A 6,000-nucleotide genomic window follows, 5' to 3' on the forward strand; every position below is an offset into this window, starting at 1 on the left:
GACTGCATCCAGTTTGCTGAGTAGAGTGTTGGAAACCATTTTGTAGATGACATCGCCGAAGTCGAGGATCGGTAGGATAGTCAGTTTTACTAGGGTAAGCTTGGCGGCGTGAGTGAAGGAGGCTTTGTTGCGGAATAGAAAGCAGACTCTTGATTTGATTTTCGATTGGAGATGTTTGATGTGAGTCTGGAAGGAGAGTTTGCAGTCTAGCCAGACACATGGTAATTATAGATGTCCACATATTCAAAGTCGGAACCATCCAGGGTGGTGATGCTAGTCGGGCATGCGGGTGCAGGCAGCGATCGGTTGAAAAGCATGCATTTGGTTTTACTCGCGTTTAAGAGCAGTTGGAGGCCACGGAAGGAGTGCTGTATGGCATTGAAGCTCGTTTGGAGGTTAGATAGCACAGTGTCCAATGACGGGCCGAAAGTATATAGAATGGTGTCGTCTGCGTAGAGGTGGATCAGGGAATCGCCCGCAGCAAGAGCAACATCATTGATATATACAGAGAAAAGAGTCGGCCCGAGAATTGAACCCTGTGGCACCCTCATAGAGACCGCCAGAGGACCGGACAGCATCCCCCCCGATTTGACACACTGAACTCTGTCTGCAAAGTAATTGGTGAACCAGGCAAGGCAGTCATCCGAAAAACCGAGGCTATTGAGTCTGCCGATAAGAATATGGTGATTGACAGAGTCGAAAGCCTTGGCGAGCTCGATGAAGTCGGCTGCACAGTACTGTCTTTTATCGATGGCGGTTATGATATCGTTTAGTACCTTGAGTGTGGCTGAGGTGCACCCGTGACCGGCTCGGAAACCAGATTGCACAGCGGAGAAGGTACGGTGGGATTCGAGATGGTCAGTGACCTGTTTGTTGACTTGGCTTTTGAAGACCTTAGATAGGCAGGGCAGGATGGATATAGGTCTATAACAGTTTGGGTCCAGGGTGTCTCCCCCTTTGAAGAGGGGGATGACTGCGGCAGCTTTCCAATCCTTGGGGATCTCAGACGATATGAAAGAGAGGTTGAACAGGCTGGTAATAGGGGTTGCGACAATGGCGGCAGATAGTTTCAGAAATAGAGGGTCCAGATTGTCAAGCCCAGCTGATTTGTACGGGTCCAGGTTTTGCAGCTCTTTCAGAACATCTGCTATCTGGATTTGGGTAAAGGAGAACCTGGAGAGGCTTGGACGAGGAGCTGCGGGGGGGGCGGAGCTGTTGGCCGAGGTTGGAGTAGCCAGGCGGAAGGCATGGCCAGCCGTTGAGAAGTGCTTATTGAAGTTTTCGATAATCATGGATTTATCGGTGGAGACCGTGTTACCTAGCCTCAGTGCAGTGGGCAGCTGGGATGAGGTGCTCTTGTTCTCCATGGACTTCACAGTGTCCCAGAACTTTTTGGAGTTGGAGCTACAGGATGCAAACTTCTGCCTGAAGAAGCTGGCCTTAGCTTTCCTGACTGACTGCGTGTATTGGTTCCTGACTTCCCTGAACAGTTGCATATCACGGGGGCTATTCGATGCTTTTGCAGTCCGCCACAGGATGTTTTTGTGCTGGTCGAGGGCAGTCAGGTCTGGAGTGAACCAAGGGCTGTATCTGTTCTTGGTTCTGCATTTTTTGAACGGAGCATGCTTATCTAAAATGGTGAGGAAGTTACTTTTATAGAATGACCAGGCATCCTCAACTGACGGGATGAGGTCAATGTCCTTCCAGGATACCCGGGCCAGGTCGATTAGAAAGGCCTGCTCACAGAAGTGTTTTTGGGAGCGTTTGACTGTGATGAGGGGTGGTCGTTTGACTGCGGCTCCGTGGCGGATACAGGCAACGAGGCAGTGATCGCTGAGATCCTGGTTGAAGACAGCGGAGGTATATTTGGAGGGCCAGTTGGTCAGGATGACGTCTATGAGGGTGCCCTTGTTTACAGAGTTAGGGTTGTACCTGGTGGGTTCCTTGATGATTTGAGTGAGATTGTGGGCATCTATCTTATATTGTAGGACTGCCGCGGTGTTAAGCCCAGTCAAAACTGTTCGCTGCTCTGGCCCCCCAATGGTGGAACAAACTCCCTCAAGACGCCAGGACAGCGGAGTCAATCACCACCTTCCGGAGACACCTGAAACCCCACCTCTTTAAGGAATACCTAGGATAGGATAAAGTAATCCTTCTCACCCCCCCCCTTAAAAGATTTAGATGCACTATTGTAAAGTGGCTGTTCCACTGGATGTCATAAGGTGAATGCTCCAATTTGTAAGTCGTTCTGGATAAGAGCGTCTGCTAAATGACTTAAATGTAAATGTAAATGTTAAGCATATCCCAGTTTAGGTCACCTAACAGAACAAACTCTGAAGCTAGATGGGGGGCGATCAATTCACAAATGGTGTCCAGGGCACAGCTGGGAGCTGAGGGTGGTCGGTAGCAGGCGGCAACAGTGAGAGACTTATTTCTGGAGAGAGTAATTTTCAAAATTAGTAGTTCAAACCGTTTGGGTATGGACCTGGAAAGTATGACATTACTTTGCAGGCTATCTCTGCAGTAGACTGCGACTCCGACCCCTTTGGCAGTTCTATCTTGATGGAAGATGTTATAGTTGGGTATGGAAATCTCTGAATTTTTGGTGGCCTTCCTGAGCCAGGATTCAGACACAGCAAGGACATCAGGGTTAGCAGAGTGTGCTAAAGCAGTGAGTAAAACAAACTTAGGGAGGAGGCTTCTGATGTTGACATGCATAAAACCAAGACTTTTTCGATCACAGAAGTCAACAAATGAGGGTACCAAGGCTATCAAAACTGGTCGCCTAGAGCGTTGGGGGCAGAGGATAAGAGGAGCAGGTTTCTGGGCATGGTAGAATATATTCAGGGCATAATGCGCAGACAGGGGTATGGTGGGGTGCGGGTACAGCGGAGGTAAGCCCAGGCACCGGGTGATGCTGAGAGAGCTTTTAGAGACTAGTCAAGGATCATATCACCTCTACCTTACCTGACACCCTAGACCCACTTCAATTTGCTTACCGCCCCAATAGATCCGAAGACTATGCTATCGCACCGCACATTGCCCTATCCCATCTGGACAAGAGGAATGCCTAAGTAAGAATGCTGTTCATTGTCTATAGCTCAGCATTCAACACCATAGTACCCTCCAAGTTCATCATTAAGCTCGGAGCCCATGGGTCTCAACCCAAACCTGTGCAACTGGGTCCTGGACTTCCTGTCGGGCCGCCTCCAGGTGGTGAAGGTAGGAGACAACAACTCCACTTCTCTGATCCTCAACACAGGGGCCCCACAAGGGTGTGTGCTCAGCCCCCTCCTGTACTCCCTGTTCACCCATGACTGCGTGGCCATGCACGCCTCCAACTCAATCATCAAGTTTGCAGACAACACAACGGTAGTAGGCCTGATTACCAACAATAATGAGACAGCCTACAGGAAGAAGGTGAGGAGTGTGGTGCCAGGAAAATAACCTCTCACTCAACAAAACAAAGGAGCTGATCGTGGACTTCAGGAAACTGCAGAGGGAGCGCCCCCCTATCCACATCGACGGGACCGCAATGGAGAAGGTGGAAAGCTTCAAGTTCCCCGGCGTACACATCACTGATAAACTGAAATTGTCCACCCACACAGGCAGTGTGGTGAAGAAGGCGCAACAGCGCCTCTTCAACCTCAGGAGGCAGAAGAAATTTGGCTTGGAACCTAAAAACCTCACAAACTTTTACAGATGCACAATTGAGAGGTCCCTGTCGGGCTGTATCAATGCCTGGTATGGCAACTGCACCACCCACCCTTTCCAGAGGGGGGTGCCATCTGCCCAATGCATCACCAGGGGCAAACTAACTGCCCTCCAGGACACCTACAGCACTCGATGTCACAGGAAGGCCAAAAAGATCATCAGGGACAACAACTACCCAAGCCGGTTCACCCAGCTATCATCCAGAAGGCGAGGTCAGTACAGGCGCATCAAAGCTGGGACCGAGAGACAGAAAAATAGCTTCTATCTCAAGGCCATCAGACTGTTAAATAGCCATCAGTAGCACCTTAAAGGCGGCTGCCCTATATACATAGACTTGAAATCACTGGTCACTTTAATAATGTTTACATATTTTGCATTACTCACCTCATATGTATATACTGTATTATATTATATTCTATTCTACTGTATTCAAGTTTATGCCGCTCCGACATTGCTCATTCAAATATTTATATATTCTTAATTCCATTCCTTTACTTTGGATTTGTGTGTGTTTTTGTGAAATTGTTAGATATTACTTGTTAGATATTACTGCACTGTTGGAGCTAGAAACACAAGTATTTTGCTACACCCGCAATAACATCTACTAAACACGTGTATGTGACCAATACAATTTGATTTGATGTGATATGTTAATTTGGCAGCCCCCTCTTGGCAATACTTGACACGATAGCCCTTGTTCTCACTAAAATACAAGATGTATAGGCTTGTTTGACATGAGTTCTCCTCACTCCCTTTCCAATGAGTGATATTTTTTCCATTTTGATCTATTTGATTGCTTTGTGAATCCTGGTATCTTTCTCTCTCTAGTGCTCTTTCTTTCTTTTTGTATTTCTCTCTCTCTCTCTCTCTCTCTCTCTCTCTCTCTCTCTCTCTCTCTCTCTCTCTCTCTCTCTCTCTCTCTCTCTCTCTCTCTCTCTCTCTCTCTCTCTCTCTCTCTCTCTCTCTCTCTCTCTCTCTCTCTCTCTCTCTCTCTCTCTCTCTCTCCCTCCCTCTCTCTTCTGTTTCCTGGTGCCTCTCCTCTGGTGCTGCTATACCCGGCCCTGGCTCCTCTAGATCCTCCCTGATATGTCGGAGCTGTGAAGGCAGGAAATGAAACCTTTTTTCCCCCACCACCGTTCCCTTTATCAGGCCACGGCTTGGTTCTCAGACCCACCGCTTGCCTAATGAACTCATTTTAGCACACTGAGAATGGAATCTTATCTCCACACACGTCCCCCTCTCCTCTCCTCTCCTCTTCTGCTGCTGCCTCCTCAATCCTCCATCCACAGTTCATATTATTGTTTCCAGAATGCCAAGAACTTCCCCTTATCTGCTTTTTCATTAAAGGTGTGAGGGAGAGAGAGAAAGAGAGAGATAGAGAGAGATACGGGGATAGAGAGAGAGTGAGAGCAGGAGTGAGAGATGCCTTATGTGGGATTGGGCTTTATGACTTGAAGCAGTCTATGGCTCTATAACAGCAGCTTGATTAAAGCCAATCATTTCTCAATACATTGGAGAGATTTGCATTCATATCTACGATTAACTACCTTTTCGTTCATTAATTATAGCAGGACCTGTTATAGCCGGACCTGTTTCCTGCACATATAACCTGGGGGTTGTAAGTACATCAACTAAATGATAACAGCAACGCAAACAGAACATTGCAAGCATCTCATGATCGAAGTGTTCAGTCCCAAAATGTTCTCAAAGTGTAAATGTCAAATCATACATTCTTAAAAGTATGTGTATTTTTGCTATTGTAGGTTTCATGAAACATTGGCATGCTGCAATGACCTCTGATCAAAACTCTCCCTTTTGATTGGGAGAACATCACCAGGGAGCTTGTTCAAATAATGGCACTGTAGTAAAGTAACTGTGCCAATACAATGCTGCTTGTTTGCCAGAGGTCTCAGCTCTTAAGTTTCTCAAGCAAAGAAAGGAAGAGGGAGGGATAGAGTAAGTTGATCACCTACATGTACAGTATGTGTTGAGAATGCTATAGGCTTTTTTTTTACCCTTACTAGCATGAGGCTGAAACGATTTGGCCCCTCAGATCCTCAGGAAATTTTACAGCTGCACCATTGAGAGCATCCTGACTGGTTGTATCTCCCCATCTGGTATGGCAACTGTACCGCCGCAACCGGAAGGCCCTACAGAGCGTGGTGCGAGCACATCACTGGGGCGGGCTCCCAGCCATCCAGGACGTACATGCCAGGCGGTGTCTGAGAAAGTCCACCTCGGACATGGACTGTTCTCCATGCTCCCGTCCGGGAGGCGGTAACGGTG

Source organism: Oncorhynchus gorbuscha, linkage group LG19, assembly GCF_021184085.1.
Source record: "Oncorhynchus gorbuscha isolate QuinsamMale2020 ecotype Even-year linkage group LG19, OgorEven_v1.0, whole genome shotgun sequence".
In the NCBI taxonomy this organism is placed as follows: domain Eukaryota; kingdom Metazoa; phylum Chordata; class Actinopteri; order Salmoniformes; family Salmonidae; genus Oncorhynchus; species Oncorhynchus gorbuscha.